The 22,250-nt window shown below is 44.0% G+C and overlaps 2 long non-coding RNA genes across 2 annotated transcripts; one reads left to right on the top strand and one right to left on the bottom strand.

The window, feature by feature from the left end:
- Nucleotides 1–19,879: 19,879 nt before the first annotated feature.
- On the bottom strand, nucleotides 19,880–20,398 carry LOC115088700. Its single transcript, XR_003855825.1, has 3 exons — nucleotides 20,219–20,398; nucleotides 20,018–20,132; nucleotides 19,880–19,917 (listed from the first exon to the last, which is right to left on the bottom strand). It is a non-coding gene; the product is annotated as an uncharacterized LOC115088700 (long non-coding RNA).
- Nucleotides 20,399–21,275: 877 nt separating this feature from the next.
- Nucleotides 21,276–21,795, top strand: LOC115088699. Its single transcript, XR_003855824.1, has 3 exons — nucleotides 21,276–21,455; nucleotides 21,543–21,657; nucleotides 21,758–21,795. It is a non-coding gene; the product is annotated as an uncharacterized LOC115088699 (long non-coding RNA).
- The last annotated feature ends 455 nt before the right edge of the window (nucleotides 21,796–22,250 follow it).

Below are 22,250 nucleotides of genomic sequence, written 5' to 3'. Positions count from 1 at the left end.
TTTTAGTAGATACGCGCGGAGCCGCGCATATCCACTAAAATCCTGGATCGGCGCGCACAAGGCTATGAATTCTGTATAGCCGGCGCGCGCCGAGCCGCGCAGCCTACCCCCGTTCCCTCCAAGGCCGCTCCGAAATCAGAGCGGCCTTGGAGGGAATCCTCTAACGCCCTCCCCTCACCTTCCCCTCCCTTCCTCTACCTAACCCACCCGCCCGGCCCTGTCTACACCCCCCCCTTACCTTTCTCCGGGGATTTACGCCTCCCGGAGGGAGAAGTAAATCCCCTCGCGCCAGCGGGCCTGTTGCGCGCCGGGACGCGACCTGGGGGCGGGTACGGAGGGCGTGGCCACGCCCCCGGACCGCCCTGGGCCATAGCCACGCCCCATACCCACCCCCAAAACACTGCCAACACGCCCCTAAACGCCGTGACGACCGGGCCCGCCCCCGACACGCCCCCGACACGCCCCCCTCAGAGAACCCCGGGACTTATGCGAGTCCCGGGCTCTGCGCGCGCCGGTAGGCCTATGTAAAATAGGCTCACCGGCGCGCAGGGCCCTGCTCGCCTAAATCCGCCCGGTTTTGGGCGGATTTAGGCGAGCAGGGCTCTAAAAATTCGCCCCTAAGTGAACTTAATAGCAGGTAATGGACTTATCCTCCAAGAACCTATCCAATCCTTTTTTAAACACAGCTATACTAACTGCACCATCCACATCCTCTGGCAACAAATTCCAGAGTTTAATTGTGCGTTGAGTAAAAATGAACTTTCTCCGATTAGTTTTAAATGTGCCCCATGCTAACTTCATGGAGTGCCCCCTAGTCTTTCTACTATCCGAAAGAGTAAATAACCAATTCACATCTACCCGTTCTAGACCTCTCATGATTTTAAACATCTCTATCATATCCCCCCTCAGCCGTCTCTTCTCCAAGCTGAAAAGTCCTAACCTCTTTAGTCTTTCCTTATAGGGGAGCTGTTCCATTCCCCTTATCATTTTGGTAGCCCTTCTCTGTATCTTCTCCTTTGCAATTATATCTTTTTTGAGATGTAGCGACCAAAATTGTACACAGTATTCAAGGTGCGGTCTCACCATGGAGCGATACAGAGGCAACATGACATTTGCCGTTTTATTCACCATTCCCTTTCTAATAATTCCCAAAATTCTGTTTGCTTTTTTGACTGACGCAGCACACTGAACCGACGATTTCAATGTGTTATCCACTATGACACCTAGATCTCTTTCTTGGGTTGTAGAACCTAATATGGAACCCAACATTGTGTAATTATACCATGGGTTATTTTTCCCTATATGTATCACCTTGCACTTATCCACATTAAATTTCATATGCCATTTGGATGCCCAATTTTCCAGTCTCACAAGGTCTTCCTGCAATTTATCACAATCTGCTTGTGATTTAACTACTCTGAACAATTTTGTGTCATCTGCAAATTTGATTATCTCACTCATCGTATTTCTTTCCAGATCATTTATAAATATATTGAAAAATAAGGGTCCCAATACAGATCCCTGAGGCACTCCACTGTCCACACCCTTCCACTTAGAAAATTATCCATTTAATCCTACTCTCTGTTTCCTGTCTTTTAGCCAGTTTGCAATCCACGAAAGGACATCGCCACCTATCCCATGACTTTTTACTTTTCCTAGAAGCCTCTCATGAGGAACTTTGTCAAACGCCTTCTGAAAATCCAAGTATACTACATCTACTGGTTCACCTTTATCCACATGTTTATTAACTCCTTCAAAAAAGTGAAGCAGATTTGTGAGGCAAGACTTGCCCTGGGTAAAGCCATGCTGACTTTGTTCCATTAAACCATGTATTTCTGTATGTTCTGTGATTTTGATGTTTAGAACACTTTCCACTATTTTTCCTGGCACTGAAGTCAGGCTAACCGGTCTGTAGTTTCCCGGATCGCTCCTGGAGCCCTTTTTAAATATTGGGGTTACATTTGCTATCCTCCAGTCTTCAGGTACAATGGATGATTTTAATGATAGGTTACACATTTTTACTAATAGGTCTGAAATTTCATTTTTTAGTTCCTTCAGAACTCTGGGGTGTATACCATCCGGTCCAGGTGATTTACTACTCTTCAGTTTGTCAATCAGGACTACCACATCTTCTAGGTTCAACGTGATTTGATTCAGTCCATCTGAATCATTACCCATGAAAACCTTCTCCATTACGGGTACCTCCCCAACATCCTCTTCAGTAAACTCTGAAGCAAAGAAATCATTTAATCTTTCCGCGATGGCCTTATCTTCTCTAAGTGCCCCTTTAACCCCTTGATCATCTAACGGTCCAACTGACTCCCTCACAGGTTTTCTGCTTTGGATATATTTTAAAAAGTTTTTACTGTGAGTTTTTGCCTCTACAGCCAATTTCTTTTCAAATTCTCTCTTAGCCTGTCTTATCAATGACTTACATTTAACTTGCCAACGTTTATGCTTTATCCTATTTTCTTCTGTTGGATCCTTCTTCCAATTTTTGAATGAAGATCTTTTGGCTAAAATAGTTTCTTTTACCTCCCCTTTTAACCATGCCGGTAATCGTTTTGCCTTCTTTCCACCTTTCTTAATGTGTGGAATACATCTGGACTGTGCTTCTAGAATGGTATTTTTTAACAATGACCACACCTCTTGGACATTTTTTACTTTTGTAGCTGCTCCTTTCAGTTTTTTTCTAACAATTTTTCTCATTTTATCAAAGTTTCCCTTTTGAAAGTTTAGCACAAGAGCCTTGGATTTGCACACTGTTCCTCTTCCAGTCATTAAATCAAATTTGATCATATTATGATCACTATTGCCAAGTGGCCCCACCACCTTTACCTCTCTCACCAAGTCCTGTGCTCCACTGAGAATTAGATCTAAAATTGTTCCCTCTCTCGTTGGTTCTTGAACTAATTGCTCCATAAAGCTATCATTTATTCCATCCAGGAACGTTATCTCTCTAGCGTGTCCCAATGATACATTTACCCAGTAAATATTGGGGTAAATATTGAAGTCTCCCATTATTACTGCACTACAAATTTGGTTAGCTTCCCTAATTTCTTTTAGCATTTCACTGTCCGTCTCACCATCTTGACCAGGTGGATGGTAGTATACTCCTATCACTATAGTCTTCCTCGACACTCAAGGGATTTCTATCCTTAAAGATTCAATTTTGTATTTAGTCTCATGCAGGATGTTTATCCTGTTGGACTCTATGTCATCCCGGACATAAAGCGCCACACCTCCTCCCGGGTGCTCCTCTCTTTCATTGCGATATAATTTGTACCCCGGTATAGCACTGTCCCATTTGTTATCCTCTTTCCACCATGTCTCTGAGATGCCAATAAAGTCTATGTCATCATTTACTGCTATGCATTCTAATTCTCCCATCTTACTTCTTAGACTTCTGCCATTAGCATACAAACATTTCAAAGTTTGTTTTGTGTTTGTATTTTCATTCTGCTTTTTAATTGATAAGTTAGAAATTTTTAGCTCAGGTAAGTTTTTAGTTACAGGCACTTGGACTATTTTTCTAATTATTGGAACCTCACTGTCGGGATGTCCTAATTCTAATGCATCATTATTATCCTTTGAAGATACCTCTCTCCGAACCATGCGCTGCTGAGCGACTGTCGGCTTTCCCCTTTGTTCTAGTTTAAAAGCTGCTCTATCTCCTTTTTAAAGGTTAGCGCTAGAGATGTGAATCGTGTCCTCGATCGTCTTAACGATCGATTTCGGCTGGGAGGGGGAGGGAATCGTATTGTTGCCGTTTGGGTGTTTAAAATATCGTGAAAATCGTTAAAATCGTGAGCCGGCACACTAAAACCCCCTAAAACCCACCCCCGACCCTTTAAATTAAATCCCCCACCCCAAATGCCTTAATACTTCATCAACTTTGGGAGGGAAGTACTTACTTGCCCTAAACCAATGGCAGGAAAACCGGCACACTAAACCCCCCTAAAACCCACCCCCGACCCTTTAAATTAAATCCCCCACCCTCCCGAACCCCCCCCCCCCCAAATGCCTTAAATTACCTGGAGGTCCAGCGGCGGTCCGGAACGGGCTCCTGCAATTGAATTGTGTTGTCTTCAGCTGGCGCCATTTTGCAAAATGGCGGCTGCAAAATGGCGGCGGCCATAGACCAACACAATTCAACTGCAGGAGGTCGTTCCGGACCCCCGCTGGACTTTTGGCAAGTCTTGTGGGGGTCAGGAGGCCCCCCCAAGCTGGCCAAAAGTCCCTGGGGGTCCAGCGGGGGTCCGGGAGTGATCTCCTGCCGCGAATCGTTTTCCGTACGGAAAATGGCGCCGGCAGGAGATCGACTGCAGGAGGTCGTTCAGCGGGGGTTCCGGACCGCCCCCACCCTCCCGAACCCCCCCCCCAAATGCCTTAAATTACCTGGGGGTCCAGCGGTGGTCCGGAACCCCCGCTGAATGACCTCCTGCAGTCGATCTCCTGCCGGCGCCATTTTCCGTACGGAAAACGATTCGCGGCAGGAGATCGCTCCCGGACCTCCGCTGGACCCCCAGGGACTTTGGCCAGCTTGGGGGGGCCTCCTGACCCCCAAAAGACTTGCCAAAAGTCCAGCAGGGGTCCAGAATGACCTCCTGCAGTCGAATCGTGTTGGTCTATGGCCGCCACCATTTTGCGGCCGCCATTTTGCAAAATCGCGCCAGCTGAAGACAACACAATTCAATTGCAGGAGCCCGTTCCGGACCGCCGCTGGACCCCCAGGTAATTTAAGGCATTTGGGGGGGGGGGGTTCGGGAGGGTGGGGGATTTAATATAAAGGGTCGGGGGTGGGTTTTAGGGGGTTTTAGTGTGCCGGTTTTCCTGCCATTGGTTTAGGGCAATTAAGTAAGTTCCTGCCCTCCCCCTTCCCCCGATTTACGATTTTTTAACGATAAATCGGGGGAATTGGTATTGTATCGTGGCCCTAACGATTTTTGACGATTTAAAATATATCGGACGATATTTTAAATCGTCAAAAAACGATTCACATCCCTAGTTAGCGCCAGCAATCTGGTTCCACCCTGGTTAAGGTGGAGCCCATCCCTTCGGAAGAGACTCCCCCTTCCCCAAAAGGTTCCACAGTTCCTAACAAAACTGAATCCCTCTTCCTTGCACCATCGTCTCATCCATGCATTGAGACTCCGGAACTCTGCCTGCCTCTGGTGACCTGCGCGTGGAACATGGAGCATTTCAAAGAATGCTACCCTGGAGGTTCTGGATTTAAGCTTTCTACCTAAGAGCCTAAATTTGTCTTCCAGAACCTCCCTCCCCAATTTTCCTATGTCGTTAGTGCCCACATGTACCACGACAGCCGGCTCCTCCCCAGCACTGTCTAAAATCCTATCTCGGTAACGCGTGAGGTCCGCCACTTTCGCACCAGGTAGGCATGTTACCAGGCGATCCTCATGCCCACCAGCCACCCAGCTATCAAATCCTTATGTCTGTGCCTTGGCTTAATTTGGAGTTTGAGCCCAGGCTCAACACTGCGGTCCTGCCAGGAGTTTGGGTTCCAATGCTGGGGCCTCCAGTCAGACCTAGGCTCAATGTTTGGCATTAGCCCTGTCTCCAGTTCAAGGTCCAGGCATCTTGACCTAGCTTGGCTGCATCTGCAGATACCCTAAGGATCAGGTAAGTGATAGTTCTGTGGGAGGAGTTCGGTTCTCGGCTGAGGTTCCGGATTTGGCCTGAGTCTAAGCTGAGACCCTGATATTGGGCTCGGGCCTAGACTGCCCTGGGTGCCGCTCCGCTGCCTCCGGTTCAGGCCCCTCGCGAGTCCTGGATATCCCTGGAGTCCCTCAGTCTCACAGGACTCCCTGGGTTCAGGTCTCCGCCGGCCCTGGTTTTGCTGGGCTTCTGGGTTCTCTTTGTATGGCGTGGGGTTGAAGCAGTCCCCCAACCCCCAAAGATAACACAGAGAGAGAGAGAGGTTCCTCAAAGCATTTTTATAAAGCAGAGTAGCTGAATCTGTTACATTGGCTCCGTCCCCTCAGGAGCTGAACAAATGACCCTGCCCCCGCTCTCCAGCAGTCTAACCCCTTAACACAGGTGCTGGAGCAAAGGCACTGTTTGAGCCCCCCCGGCTCTCCAGTTCACCAGCAAACCCCCTTAACACATGTGCTGGATTAAAGGTACTGTTTGAGCCCCCCGGCTCTCCAGTTCACCCGCAAACACACCTACCCTAACTTCCCTTAGGGTACAGGTTCTCTGTTTCCCTTTTCAGGCTAGGCTGTGCCCCTGAGACAGCTGGAGGATTCCTCTCCCCCGGAACCTACCTCCATTTCCTTCCCCCCTTTGCTTCCTGGCACTGGATTTTTCTGGCCACTGCCGCTACCTAGGCACGCCCTCTTCCTCTAGCTCCCCAGGCTCACCTGTGTGACTCATTAGTGTCAGAGTCTGACACCTGCTCGCCTCCAGGCTCTCCCTACCGGTCAGGTGGTGGTTCTAGGAACCTGGGATTTGTAGTTCTCGCCTTCACCTGCTCCCCCTGCTGGCTGGCTCTAGTATTACTAGCCGCCTTATGGTATCTTATCCATTCATGCCTCCGGCAGCGCTGCACTACATCACAATACCCAGGTAATGCCAATATTCAGCACTATCTGGATTAGTCTGGCCATGCTGCAGAGCAATGCTAACGCTATCCAGATAAACTTATCCAGATAACTTTGATTATATTCAGCAATGCAGCCATGCTATGAATATCTAAGTTATCTGGATAAGTTTAGGTTCTGTTACAAAGCAAGTACTCACTCTCAAGCAACTGAGAGACTGATTCATCAAGATATTTTCCCATAGACACAGAATGGGGAGAAAAACCTTAGTGAATCAGGCAGTGAGTTAGGAATGGTTTCCATGAATCACAAAATCAAGATTCTGGTAGGGAAGCCAAGAAAGCATGGAGGTAGTTTGAAATGAAAAATGCAGCATCACCTAATTCTCCCCTAGAAAGCCCACCTGTCACTAAACCAGTGGAGAGTAAAGGAAAAAATACTGCAGATCAGCTTTGTTAGACTCAGGAAGGTATCTATGGAAGACGATTTTGATTAATAAAAATGGGATTTTTCTTTTGTCTAAAAATTCCTCTTACTGTTATTTTGTCTTGTATCTGGCTGGTCTCTCTCTATTTGGGTCAGCCTGAGGCTCTGTTGGACTCCGTGCCCAGTCCTAGAATTTTAAGGAAAAGACTATATTGGTGTTAAATAATGTTTTCAATGTCTATAGGCATACAGCTGCATAACAGCCTCAGGGTCAAACTGCTGGAGGCTGCAGTAATGCTGATTAGAGTTAATGGTATTTTATTTCGCCTTTCTGAATGGAGATTTGGTATTTTGTTTACATTGCAACCCTTCTTGTGTCCATGAGCTAGGAAATTCATGAAGGTGGGTTCCTTGATTGATTCTTTTCATGAGGCACTTTCTTATTTCTAATAAACTCTGTTTTGATTTCAGTATCACCACATCCATACTTTTGAGATTGTTCATCCCTTGGCTCCCTTATAGGTGACTTTAGTTACTCAACCAGTGCTGAAAATCAGCACTGAGCACCTAAATTCATTCCCCTACCTGGCCCTAAATTTTGTCCTATTTAAATTTAGGAATCTTGTAAATTTTGGTTGATTAATCAAGTCACTCAGTTGGGAGAATTTTTATTAAGGTGCCTCTAAGAGCTTAACTTTTAGACACCTAGATTTTTTGAATATCAGGCTCTAGGCCTGCTACATTGTGAGGTGTCCAACAATGCTTTCATGTTTCAACCTTATAAGAAGATAATTTTCAGTTATGAATAATGTGGATTTGAGTGGGAAGTTGCAAAATATGTGTGTGCTGGTGTCTTTTTGTTTTCCAAAGAGAAATGTGTATGGGTGTGTTGTACTTCAAGGGCCCGTGGATAAATATTTATAATGTGATCATTCAGCTGAGAGCTAAGCCTCTTCAGTAATATGAATACTAAAAATATAATACCAGGCCCTAGGCAGGAGTTAACTTGTCATCGTTATTTAACACACAGAGGTTAAATATTCAAAACTAAACATTTAAATGGCTAACTTAAAATTAGATGGATAACTGGTCCCATGTACATGTTAAAGCCTCATTTGCATATAATGTTCCTTCATTTAGATATTCATGGAGGTAAATATAGCACATTCCCATTAACATCATTTTTTAACCCTGCATAATAAGGCCTTATTTGATAGAATGCTCTTAGCTAGCTGAACTGCCTAAACATGCATGTTAAATTTTATTACATAGGCAACTTCCCTAAAAGTGTGGGTGCAGTTAGTTATTCCACAACATGTGCACTTTCAGCAGCATTAAGAGGTGAGCATAGTTAGCTCATGTTGTCTGCTGGGTACTTGGGGCAGAGACTGACCACTGCTGGAGAGAGGATGATAGGTTTGATTGACCTTGGCCTAACCCAGCATGGCATTTCCTATGTGCTTATGTTTTTATGAGAAAAATAATGTGCGTAGATTGCATTTTCATCTTTATGCATGTACTTTTCCAGACAAGCAGCTGCGCAAAAAACAGGTGCAAATGTTTGCAGGTATTTTGTACCCATGGCAGGTTTGAAAGTGAAAGCACACACATACATACATTCACTTTGAAAATGGTTGCAAATCCTGCAGTTTAAAAGCCGCTGTTGACTATTTCACTGATGTGGAAAAGGGCAGCTTAATAGGTATAACTATTTTATGTATACGGTAGTTTTCAAAACATTCTCGTGGCTCTGAGTATTTTATGTTGGTGCTTTTTTAGTCTTCCTTTCAATATTTCCTTTTCATGTGTTTTTCCTTTTTCTTTTCATTCCTTTCTTTTTCCATATTTCCTTTTCTGTCTTCTTCTCTCACAACAGTTTGTGCTTTCCCCTCCTAAAGATGCCCTTTCCCTTAACTGCCTCCATTCTTTCGTTATTCTTTTCTACCTTCTTATGAGGTTCTCTTCTTCCCACTGTTATATCTCTCCTACAATATTTTTCTTCCTTCTCTTTTCATATTTCTGTTTCCCATTTCTAACCCTCTGTCTTTCCTATCATGCGACTTCCCCAGCCTCACCTCACAATCTCTCTTCTTTTTCCCTTCTCTGCCCCCTGATACTCAACACTCACTCTGCCAACCTCTCATTCCTCTCACCATTTCCCACCATCGCCCAACCAACCTCCCATTCCTACATCTTTCCCCTTTCCCCTGTTCATCTCTTCTTTTGCCCTATGCCAGGTCTTCTCTCCCCATTTTCTGCCCCCTCATCTCTGGTCCTCCCCTTAGTAATCTATTAATGTACTAAGTATTTGCAGATAAGGAGCATTTACCATCCCAGTCAGCCTAGTTACCCCTACTTTTCTTACTTTAATCATCACTCTTCCTTGCTCTTATCACCACATAGTGCAAAACAAACAGGCTCCTGGTTATCATTGATACAAGTTAGAGCGTCTGCAGGAGGTCTACCCATAAACTATATGCTTTCAGATGGAGAATATAGCCAAGGTATCCTGCCTCCTATGCTTCTTTTCACCCTGATTCCTAGGGATTTAGGATATTTATAAAATTTCTATTCTGCTTATAACGGACCAGCTATGCTAATCAGATCACAATAATACATATATACTAATAATACTAATAATAATTAAAAAAAAAGACCAATCATGCTGGAAAACCTGCCTTCTTCCCCCAGTTATACATGAGAGCATGACAAAGTCCTTCTGATCAACCTTACCACCTGTCCTTAGGAGCGTGCTGCTGGTGTACTGCTGCTCCAAGCAAGTCAGCTTTCTTACTTCCCACATTTGGCCCACCTACCACTCCAGGTAGATGGACAGGAACATTTCTATGTGGTTAAAACCTCCTCTATTGGGAGGCTATTCTGGATACCCACTGCCTTTCTGCTAAGGAGGTGTTTTGTTTTTGTCATATTTCCTCTGAGCCTCCCAGGGGCGGATTGCAGGAAAATATCAACCCAGGAGATTTTTCCAAAATTGGCCCATGGGGTATCTGATAGGGATGTGCATTTGTTTAGAATGAATTAGGCAATTTCAATGAAATTTCCTAATTCATCCTGGTTCGGGAGACTTGAATCCCGAAACGGAGTTTTCCCGAACTTTGGGAAAAAATTCATTTTCGGGTTAGCGCAGGGAGGAGGGGAACATTTATTTAAAAAAAAATCCAAACCCAACCCAACCCTTCAAATTTACTTACTTACAACCCCCCCCCCCCCCCATCCCGATCCCCTTCTCCAAGACTTACTGAAAGCCCTTGTAGTCCAACGGGGGTCCTGGGAGCGATCTTCCACTCTTGGGCCGTCGGGCCTGCCAGAAATCAAAACGGCGCCGGTGGCCCTTTGCCCTTACCATGTGGCAGGGGCTGACCAATGGAACCAGTAGCCCCTATCACATGGTAAAAGCAAAGGGCCACCGGCGCCATTTTGATTCCTGGCAGGCCTGACGGCCTGAGAACGGAAGATCGCTCACGGAACCCCCGCTGGACTACAAGGGCTTTCAGTAATTCTTGGAGAAGGGGATCAGGATAGGGGGGGGGGGGTTGTAATTAAGTAATTTTGAAGGGTTGGGGGTGTTTTGTTTTTTTTTTCAGTCTGTTTCCGAAAGCAAAACGAAAAAAGTTCCCAGGTTCGGGGAATGGACCAAAATTGTCCATCCCCAAACCCGAACCCGAAAACGAAACGAAAAAAAATTGTGCACAACCCTAGTATCTGATGCTCTCATGCATTTTCCCTGCAGCACATGAATCTTGCAGCCATGGCAGGATGGGCTCTTCCATGGCCTCGCAGGCCTTCAGGGCTGGTGCTAGCTTTTTTGCTGCCCTGTGCGAACAATTATTCTGCTGCCCCCCCTCCCCCCGACATCATTCAGTCTCTGTCCTGCACCCATCAAAAAAAAGCCAGACCCTCCAGCAATCTATATTTTTAAAAACTGACACCTACCCAAATAGAACCCATGGTCAAGGAAAGGGTATTAGGTACCCTAAACAAACCTTACAGCCTTGCGCACACACACACGCTCATGCTTTATCTCAAAGACTCCCTTACACACACAAGCTCTAACTCTCACATGTTCTACCACACACACAAGCTCTCACTTATACACCCAGGTGCCCTTTCTTCCACCGAGGCTCCCATTCTCACACCCAGGCACCCATTCCCCCTTGCAAACATCCAGGCACCCATTCCCCCATGCAAAAACCCAGGTGCCCAAGCAAATACCCAGGTGCCATGCTGCATGAGAGCCTGGGAGTTTGCTTGGCAGCCTGGTTATGAGAACAGAAGCCCTGGGTGTTTGCATAGCCCATGAAAACACCCAGGCCCATGCAAACACCCAGGCTTCCATTCTCATATGCAGGTACTGGGGCTCACCGCAAACCTCTTTTTTGCCGCCATGGGGATGGACTCCCATGGCAGCCTTGCTTAGGCTGGGAGTCTTCGCCACTACAGGGATGAGCACCCATGGTGACCTTGCTTTGGAGTAGGGGTCTTCATTGCCATGGGGTTGGGCTCCCATGGTGGCCTTACTTCAGTAGGTGTCTTCGCCTCCCCGCAGCCTCTCCTACTGCTGCCGTCACCATCCCAAGTTTGCCGGGAAGTTTAAAAAAAAAATCATGTGATGGGAGCGACCGGCCCACTAGGGGAAGCCTGATTCCCCAATATACTATAGTACCATAGATATAATGGAATTTAGAACCTTAGATATAATGGAATTTAGAGATTTGCATGACCTTTTCATGTTAACAAGCATATTATTGAACAACTTTGCATGTGAAATCTTTGATGTTTTAAAGGAAGTTAATGGATGCTTCAAATGGTGTTTTATATATATAGTATTAGAGATGTCACATTGAAATGACTATCATATAATCAAAACAGCTCAGCCAGACATCTTGGACTTCTAGCATGAGATATCTCCTGCATCATAAAAGACTTCAACACTTGTTAGACTTTGGTAAAGAACCTGGTTGCAATGTGAAAATATGGTTGATAAAATTAAAGAACTAAAATAGGTATATTAAATACCAACAAGGTGGAAGACAGAGTGAAGTTTCTGAGAATGTCATAAGTATATACGATTTGCCATACTTGGTCAGACCAAAGGTCCATCAAGCCCAGTATCCTGTTTCCAGCAGTAATGAATCCAGGTCATAAGCATCTGGCAAGATTCCAAAAGGTCAATATATTCCATGATGCTTATCCCAGAGATAAGCTGTACATTTCACAATAAGCTGTACAGTCCACCTTAATAATGGTTTTTGGACTTTACTTCCAGCAACTTGTCCAAACCATTTTTAAGCCCAACTAAACTAACACATTTTACCAAATCCTCCAGCAACAAATTCTAGAAAATTATATGTTTAGTGAAAAAATTATTCTCCTATTTGTTTTAAATGTATTACCTAATAGGGTCGTACATTCATTTTAAACAAACTAGATAATGGCAATAACATTGTCTATTTTGTCTTGTTTCAGGAGTGCCATGAAACAAAAGAAAAAATGATGACATTTTGTAAAAATTGGTATTTTGTGTTAGTGTGCACTAACGGGACTTAGGGCTTCAATTTCCAAAGTTATCGCAGGCTTGCGCTGTTAGCGCAAGCCTGCGATAGCTAGCAAAAGTAGTGCAGGCCTGCGCTACTGAAATCAGGGCGGAGTCAGCCCCGAAAGAGGAGGAGTCGGGGGCGTCACTGGGGCCGACTCCGCGAGGATGGCATGCACAGCGGAAAGGTAAGGCCCTTTTCGCTGGCTATTTCCTGCCCAATAACTACACCTTCTATGGTGTAGTTATTGGGCGCGATGACGGCAGCGATCGCATCGCGGAGGTGCGATCGCTGCCGGACCGCCCCCCCCCCCCGCTTCGGCCCCAGCTCCCCCGTTAGTGTGATTTTCTAAAGTATTGCAGGCCTGCGCGTACATTTATAAAATCTACCCCTTAGTGAGCACTAACATCCAGTTAGTATGCTATGCACTAAGTCCGAAATCAAGGAAACCCAAAATAATCATTGCCAAACCATTTTAAAAATGAATTCAAACAGATAATGACCCGAAATGAAAACTACACAAAAAGCACAACCCCATAATGAAATAACATTATTGTGTGTCCCCTAGTTTTTGTATTTTTTGTAAGAATAAACAAACAATTTGGGGTAGATTTTCAAAGGGTTACGCGCGTAACCCTTTAAAACCTACCCCTGTGCGCCGAGCCTATTTTGCATAGGTTCGGTGGTGCGCACAAGCCCCGGGACGCGCATATGTCCTGGGGCTTTGAAAAAGGGGTGGGCCAGGGGCGGGGCCAGGGCGGCGGTCCGGGGGCAATCTGGGGGTGGTCCCGAGTCCTCCGGTATAGCGACTGTGCCAGGGGGTGGTGCGCTGGCAATAAAGGTGTGTGTGTGGGGGGGGATTTAGAGAGGGCATGGGGTGGGTTAGATAGGGGAAGGGAGGGGAAGGTGGGGGGGAGCAAAAGGAAAGTTCCCTCTGAGGCCGTTCCGATTTCGGAGCGGCCTCGGAGGGAACGGGGAAAGCCATCGGGCCTCCCCTAGGGCTCGGCGCACGCAAGGTGCACAACTGTGCACCCCAATTGCACGCACCGACCCTGGATTTTATAACATGCACGCGGCAGTGTGCGCATGTTATAAAATCAGGTGTACATTTCGGCGCGCAAGATTAAAAATCTGCCCCTTTGTGTTTACCCATTTCTCTCCACTCATTATTTTATAGACCTCTATCGTATTATCTCTCCTCAACTTCTCTGAGCTGAATAGTCCTAACCCCTTTATCCTTTCCTTTCACTTTATCATTCTGGTCTTCCTGCTCTGTACCTTTCTTAATTCTGATATATCTGTTTGGAGATGTGGTGACCAGAACTGCACACAATAACCAAGGTGTAGTCACATCATAGAACAAGACAGAGTCATTTTGATATCCTCTGTTTATTCTCTATTCCTTTTCTAATAATTCCTAGCATTCTATTTACTTTCTTGTCTGCTTCCACACACTGAGCAGAGGATTTCAAAATATTATCCACAATAACGCTTAAATCCTTTTCCTGGGTAGTGACTCCCAATATGGAACCTTGCATTGTTTAGTTATAATTTGGGTTGTTTCCTACATGCATCACTTTCCACTTGTCCACATTTAAATTCATCTGCCATTTGGATGCTCAGTAGTTCATCACAATTCCTTAGCTGAGCCTAGTATTTTCCATATATTTGTATATGTTTCTAAAATTGTATGTTAAATCCACCTTTGCTAATATCCTCTCAGTCTGGTGACTCATAATGCCTTGCAGGGAATCATTAATAACTTCTTTAGTCAGAATTAAAATAAGGTGCATAGGTGCAGCTACAGAGACACACACTGCTATCTGACCTTGTGGTCAGATAAGTTGAATTTTTATTTAGTCATAATATAGATTGCTTTCTTGCTCATCTTTAATCTTCTGCATTTCTCTATTTTTCATGATTTGAAATATCTGTATATTTTTCCATGCTATAATTATTGCTAGTGTATATTAAGTATCTGTATTTGTTATTTTTTAAAAAAGGCTGGTATCTACAAGAGTTGTATGTTCACTCCCACCCTAGGGTGTTTTCTTTTTAAATAGTTCTTCCAAGGATTTAGGTTAAGGGGCCGATTTTAAATTTTGCACGTGTGGGGTACATTTGTGTGCGCTACCCGGCGCGCACAAATGTACACCTGATTTTATAACATGCGCTCGCTGCCGCGCGCATGTTATAAAATCCAAGGTCGGCGCACTCAAGGGGGTGCACATTTGTGCACCTTGCACACGCCGAGCCCTAGGGAAGGCCCAATGGCTTTTCCCGTTCCCTCCAAGGCCGCTCTGAAAACGTGTACATCTTTGCTGTTATAGAGACATGGTTCACAGAGTCTCATGATTGGGATACAGCCATCTGAACTATAACTTAATAAGGAAGGACTGGGGGAGAGAGAAGGAGATGGAGGGGGCCGCTGGCCACCTCTCCCTGGGACCTTGCACAGGAGGAAGGTGCTTCGACCTATTGCCAGCCGGTGAGAGTTGCGTGGACTTGAGCCGAGGGAAGCCCCTGATCCTATCACCACCTACAGCTGAGGACGTCCCCGCTTGCGTCAAGGGGCGAGGCTGTGGCTTGAAATTGGCCGGTGACCCACGGATTACCGGGGAGAGAGAAGGAGACGGAGGGGGCCGCTGGCCACCTCTCCCTGGGACCTTGCGCAGGAGGAAGGTGCTTCAACCTATTGCCAGCCGGTGAGAGTTGCGTGGACTTGAGCCGAGGGAAGCCCCTGATCCTATCACCACCTACAGCTGAGGGTGTCCCCGCTTGCGTCAAGGGGTGGGGCTACGGCTTGAAATTGGCCGGTGACCTGCGGATTACCGGGGAGAGAGAAGGAGATGGAGGGGGCCGCTGGCCACCTCTCCCTGGGACTTTGCGCAGGAGGAAGGTGCTTCGACCTATTGCCAGCCGGTGAGAGTTGCGTGGACTTGAGCCGAGGGAAGCCCCTGATCCTATCACCACCTACAGCTGAGGACGTCTCCACTTGCGTCAAGGGGCGGGGCTATGGCTTGAAATCGACCAGTGATGTGGTGCGTGCCCCCGCCGGCGCATCGCCTAAGCCGCGCGCTCCGAAGGGGCGCGCGGCTTAGTCCGGCTTCATCCGGGAGAGTTTGGGAGTTTGGCCAGGAGTCTGTTTTGGGTAATCTCCTTTTCATAGATGGGGAAAAAGAGAAAAGCCAAGGCAGCTACATCATCACCAGTGCCTCAATTTCGCACCGGCCCCATGGATCAACATGTCGGGAGACAGAGGTTTGATCCAAATGAGGATGGATTGGGAAGCTTATCCTTTGCTTCCCTCAGTCCAGAAGGAGGTCCAGTTTTACCGCCCCAGTCAAGTAAGTCTTCATCTACTGAATTGGCTACAGAACTAGTGGGACTCAATCCATTGGAAGTAAGCTTGGTCTCACAAGCAGAAAACCATGGGACTGAGAAATCCTTACTTGAAGTTATAAATATACAACCTACTTCAGTTCTTAGTAGTAGCGTTGTTCAGGATGTAGATCCAGACAATGTTACATTATCAGATTTATGGAAAGCTATTTCAAAAATGGATAATAATATTGCACTTATGAACAGATCTTTGTCTTCTCTTTATTATAAATGTAAATTCTGGAAAAATTAATGAACAGGGGATAAAAGTTTTGAAATCTGAGAAAAATATATCTGAGGTTAAGGAGAAATTGCATCTAGTTCAGTTATCTCAAAATACTTTTATGTCTGATAGTTTAAATATTCATAAAGAACTAGAAAGATTGGAAAATCAGCTAAGGATAAGAAACTTGAGAGTGGTAAATTTTCCTCTTACTCGTCTTTTGTCCCCATTAGAAATGCTTAAAAAATTTTTGAAGGAAGTTTTAATGTATAAAGATGAAGAAATTCCTAGTTTGTCAAAAATTTATTATTTAAGGAAGAAAAGGAAAAAAAAATATAATCGGTGATAGTCCAGAGTCACCTCCAAGTATTGGTAAATGAACCTTCTTGGAGGAGTCTCTGGATTTAATCGAGAATAGGGCAACCCTTTTTATTACTTTTGTATCTGAACAAGATAAAGACAAACTGATCAGAAAGTTCTTTGTATATAAAGATGTCTCTTTTTGTGGATCTAAGGTTCAAATATTCCCGGACGTTGCCAGAGCCACCCAGGCCAGAAGGAAAACCTTTCTGGCGTTAAAACATCGAGTTGTGGCTCTGGGTGCATCTTTCTTCTTAAAATTCCCTTGTTTGTGTTATATTAACTATAAAGGGAAAAAAATTGGATTCTCTGATCCAGTTCACTTAGAGACATTCTTATTGGATAAATCAGTAAGTGAAATTGAAAATTAAGGGTAAAAGGACCTTGTTAAAAATAATTTACTCCTGTCTCCATTTATGGTAGTATTGACTAAAGAAAGCCTCTTTTGATTATAGGGGACTCTAATTAGACATAATTTCCTCGAAAGATGTTGGATATTCTCCCCCCATTATGTAATGTGTATTGTGGTAATTGTACTGTAATACATATGTGTTATTATTTACATGATGTAATCATTTAAAAATTAATAAAGAATAAATTTAAAAAAATAAATAAGGAAGGACTGAGAGGACAGAAAAGGGGAAGGAGTAGCTCTTTTTGTCAAAAACAATATCTAAGCAACTGAAATGCAAGACATGTGGGTAGGGAAGAAGAATTCTGAGCTGTCCTACTAAATTAGTATGGTGCTTCCATTTACATCGGTGTGATCTACTGATCTCCAACTCAAACAGAAGAACTTGACAGAGATCTGGTTGAAGACATCCAAAAGGTGGGAAGAAAGAGAGACATGTTACTTGTTGGAAATTTTAATCTGCTGGATGTGAATTGGTGTGCACCTTCTGCTGAATCTGCAAGAAGTAGATAGATAGTGGATGCCTTTCAAGGGGCTCTGCTCAAACAAATGGTAATGGAACCCCTGAGGGAGAGTGTGATACTCGATCTAGTGCTCACAAATGGGGATAATGTCTCTAATGTCCAGGTAGATGCCCACTTGAGCACCAGTGATCATCAGATGCTATGGTCTAATATTGCAAATAGGATGCAGAGAAGTCACACAAAGACCTGAGTTTTGAATTTCAAAAATATGGACTTTGTCAAAATGGGTATGTTGCTGGAGGATAAACAAGAAGACTGGGAAATAATGGGTGAGGTGGAACAAAAGTGGGACAAATTAAAAGGAAATACTATAAAGGCAATACATCTATATGTTAGAAAAGTAAACACAAGTAAGAGGAAAAAATAAACTGATCTGGTGCTCAAAGAAGGTGGATGAAAACATTCGGCAAAAACAACAGCATTCAAGAAGTATGAAGGATCCCAAAAAGAGGAACACAGGGAAGAATACCTGGTGAAACTGAGGGAGTTGAACAAACAAATCTGGAAAGTAAAAGGTCAAGCGGGAGAGAGGATTGCCAAAGGTAAAGTGAAGTGCTAAAATATTTTTCAGATATATCAGAGAAAGAAGGGAGGCCTGAAGTAGTATAGTGGAACTGAAAGGTGATTGAGAGCAATATGTGGAAAGAAATGAAGAAATGGCAGAAATATAAAAAAAAAAAAACTTCAGTTTGGTGTTCACTAAAGAAGACCCTGGAGAAAGACCATTGCAGGTTGACAAGACTGTAGATGGGAGTGGGGTGGATGAAACACCATTTACAGAAGAAAATGTATGGGAAGAGCTAGAAATACTGAGAGTGGACAAGGCCATGGGGCTGGATGAGGTACATCCCAGGATACTGAGAGAGAGCTCAGAGATGTGCGGGGGGGGGGGGTCCACTGAAAGATCTGTTTGATAGATTCCTGGATTCAGGCGTGTGCTGGATGACTGGGGAAGAGCGGTATTGGTCCCGCTACACAGCAGTGGTAGCAGTGAGGAGGCTGGAAACTACAGGCCAGTTAGCCTCATTTTGGTGGTAGGAAAATTAATGGAGTCACCTGCTGAAGGAAACGATGAGGCAGCATGGATTCGCCAGGGGAAGGTCCTGTCAGACAAATTAGATTGATTTTTTTGATAGGGTGACTAGAGAATTGGATTAAGGAAGACTGCTCAATGTGATTTACTTGGAGTTTCAGCAAAGCTTTTGATGCAGTCCCGTATAGGAGGCTAGTGAATAAAATAGGAAGCTTGGGAGTAGGTGCCAAGATGGTAGAGTGGATTACATACTGGTTGAGTAACAGGAGACAGCATGCAGTCATAAATTGAACCTACTCTGAAGAGAGAACAGTGTTAAATGGAGTGCCACAGGGATCAGTTTTGGGGCCGGTTCTGTTCAATAGAGATGTGAATCGTGTGATCGATCATCTTAACGATCAATTTTGGCTGGGGGGGAGGGAATCGGATCATCGCGGTTTTGTTTTTTGTAAAATCGTGTAAATCGTAAATCGGGGGAGGGCGGGAAAACCGGCACACTAAAACAACCCTAAAACCCACTCCGACCCTTTAAAATAAATCCCCCACCCTCCCGAACCCCCCCAAAATGTCTTAAATTACCTGGGGTCCAGTGGGGGGGTCCCGGTGTGATCTTCCACTCTCGGGCCACGGGTGCGTTAATAGAAATGGCGCCGGGGCTACCTTTGCCCTGTCATATGACAGGGCAAAGGTAGCGCCGGAGCCATTTTGGTTCCTGTCCCCCGACATCATGAGCGCAGGAGATCGCTCCCGGACCCCCGCTGGACCCCCAGGGACTTTTGGCCAGCTTGGGGGGCCTCCTGACCCCCACAAGACTTGCCAAAAGTCCAGCGGGGGTCCAGGAGCGACCTCCTGCACTCAAATCGTATTGCCGTATTGCAAAATGGCGCCGGCCATACGGCCATACGGCCGGCACCATTTTGCAATACGGCAATATGGCCATATGGCCGGCGCCATTTTGCAATACGGCGCTACCTTTGCCCTGTCATATGACAGCTAATACATATATTGTGACATCAATCCAATTCAATAATCTTTATTGGTGAAAAATTCATGAAAAATATTCACAATTAATCCATAATACCCCACACAATAGACATAATATCTTTATAAAAACAATAGACAAAATTCACACACCACCCATACTACACATATACACATCCGTTCTACATTCAACTCCTTATAAAAATCATTTCCAATTTTCTAAACATTCAAATATAACCATTAAATATAAATCTTCACATAACATATCATCAGATGTTAATACATTTCACTTCGTAAGCAGAAAGAGTTATATTGCACTTTAATTCTTGCGTTACAAGAACGTCAATCCTTTTGTTCTCCTTTTGTTCTCTCTACATGTTTCGCCTTTCCTCAGGCTTCTTCAGGAGAGTTTTTTCAAACAATCTCCCACTGCTCATGTACAACATCTATCCATAGGGTCTTCTAAAAACATTCATACAAAAAAATGTTTTTGAATATTCAATTAATACATTTTATATATAAACTTGATCCTTTATAAAGTGCTTCAAAAAAACTCCCATACCTGCACGTCCCAAAAAAGGCTTGCCCAGACGCACAAATCAGCACATCCTCAACTCTTGTTTCAAAGCATTTCAATTGTTCAAATGCTCTAAACACATCTCTCAAAAGTATTCAAACTAGAAAAAAACAGATCAAAATGACTTCAAAGAGAAATCATTCCCTTAAGAGTTCACCAGTGTGCAAGACAACCAAGGATTCTTACCTTTCTTATCTTAGGCAGAGAAACCACCTTCACCTTATTTCAAAGAGACGCCTCCATCGAGTGAAAAAACGGAAGTGAATCAAACTCTTCTCTTCCATCCTTTTAAGCCACACTGCCCCAATCAGAGCTCAACTCAAAACTATCCCCGCCCCTTAGAACATATGGTGTCTAAACCAATTGCCACTAAACCAAATAATTGCCACTCCCTAAGCACGCCAGATTCAAACCAATCACTGAAGACAACAAATGAAGAAAAAAATGAAAAAACTTTGCAGCCAGAGTACAGGTTCTAAAACTTCGCAGCCAGAGTACAGGTTCTAAAAACATGTAGCCCACTCGATCTTATCATTTAATCCTTTTGGCCACAAAGTCTGTAAATTAAAAATCCATCGTTGTTCCTTCTGCAATAATATTACCTCCCCGTCTAGCAGAAACCTTCTGAAGTACAAAGAAACGAAGTTCTTCTACCTTATGATTGTACTCACGCCAATGTTTCACTAGGGGAGCTGTCTCCACCACATTTCTAATTCTGCTACAATGCTCTAGGATTCGAAGTCTCACCATCCTTGATGTTTTTCCTACATATAATAGCCCAAACAAGTTCAGTGGTGTACGTTGTACAATGCCCATGTGGGCTATTATATGTAGGAAAAACATCAAGGATGGTGAGACTTCGAATCCTAGAGCATTGTAGCAGAATTAGAAATGTGGTGGAGACAGCTCCCCTAGTGAAACATTGGCGTGAGTACAATCATAAGGTAGAAGAACTTCGTTTCTTTGTACTTCAGAAGGTTTCTGCTAGACGGGGGAGGTAATATAAACAAAATATTATTGCAGAAGGAACAACGATGGATTTTTAATTTACAGACTTTGTGGCCAAAAGGATTAAATGATAAGATCGAGTGGGCTACATGTTTTTAGAACCTGTACTCTGGCTGCAAAGTTTAGAACCTGTACTCTGGCTGCAAAGTTTTTTCATTTTTTTCTTCATTTGTTGTCTTCAGTGATTGGTTTGAATCTGGCGTGCTTAGGGAGTGGCAATTATTTGGTTTAGTGGCAATTGGTTTAGACACCATATGTTCTAAGGGGCGGGGATAGTTTTGAGTTGAGCTCTGATTGGGGCAGTGTGGCTTAAAAGGATGGAAGAGAAGAGTTTGATTCACTTCCGTTTTTTCACTCGATGGAGGCGTCTCTTTGAAATAAGGTGAAGGTGGTTTCTCTGCCTAAGATAAGAAAGGTAAGAATCCTTGGTTGTCTTGCACACTGGTGAACTCTTAAGGGAATGATTTTCTCTTTGAAGTCATTTTGATCTGTTTTTTTCTAGTTTGAATACTTTTGAGAGATGTGTTTAGAGCATTTGAACAATTGAAATGCTTTGAAACAAGAGTTGAGGATGTGCTGATTTGTGCGTCTGGGCAAGCCTTTTTTGGGACGTGCAGGTATGGGAGTTTTTTTGAAGCACTTTATAAAGGATCAAGTTTATATATAAAATGTATTAATTGAATATTCAAAAACATTTTTTTGTATGAATGTTTTTAGAAGACCCTATGGATAGATGTTGTACATGAGCAGTGGGAGATTGTTTGAAAAAACTCTCCTGAAGAAGCCTGAGGAAAGGCGAAACATGTAGAGAGAACAAAGGAGAACAAAAGGATTGACGTTCTTGTAACGCAAGAATTAAAGTGCAATATAACTCTTTCTGCTTACGAAGTGAAATGTATTAACATCTGATGATATGTTATGTGAAGATTTATATTTAATGGTTATATTTGAATGTTTAGAAAATTGGAAATGATTTTTATAAGGAGTTGAATGTAGAACGGATGTGTATATGTGTAGTATGGGTGGTGTGTGAATTTTGTCTATTGTTTTTATAAAGATATTATGTCTATTGTGTGGGGTATTATGGATTAATTGTGAATATTTTTCATGAATTTTTCACCAATAAAGATTATTGAATTGGATTGATGTCACAATATATGTATTAGCTGCAATTGGTTTGTGATATATAAATAATTAGCCAGGATTGGGT

This window comes from Rhinatrema bivittatum, chromosome 3 (genome assembly GCF_901001135.1).
Source record: "Rhinatrema bivittatum chromosome 3, aRhiBiv1.1, whole genome shotgun sequence".
NCBI classification, from domain to species: domain Eukaryota; kingdom Metazoa; phylum Chordata; class Amphibia; order Gymnophiona; family Rhinatrematidae; genus Rhinatrema; species Rhinatrema bivittatum.
This window is presented reverse-complemented; position numbering and strand designations above follow the sequence as displayed.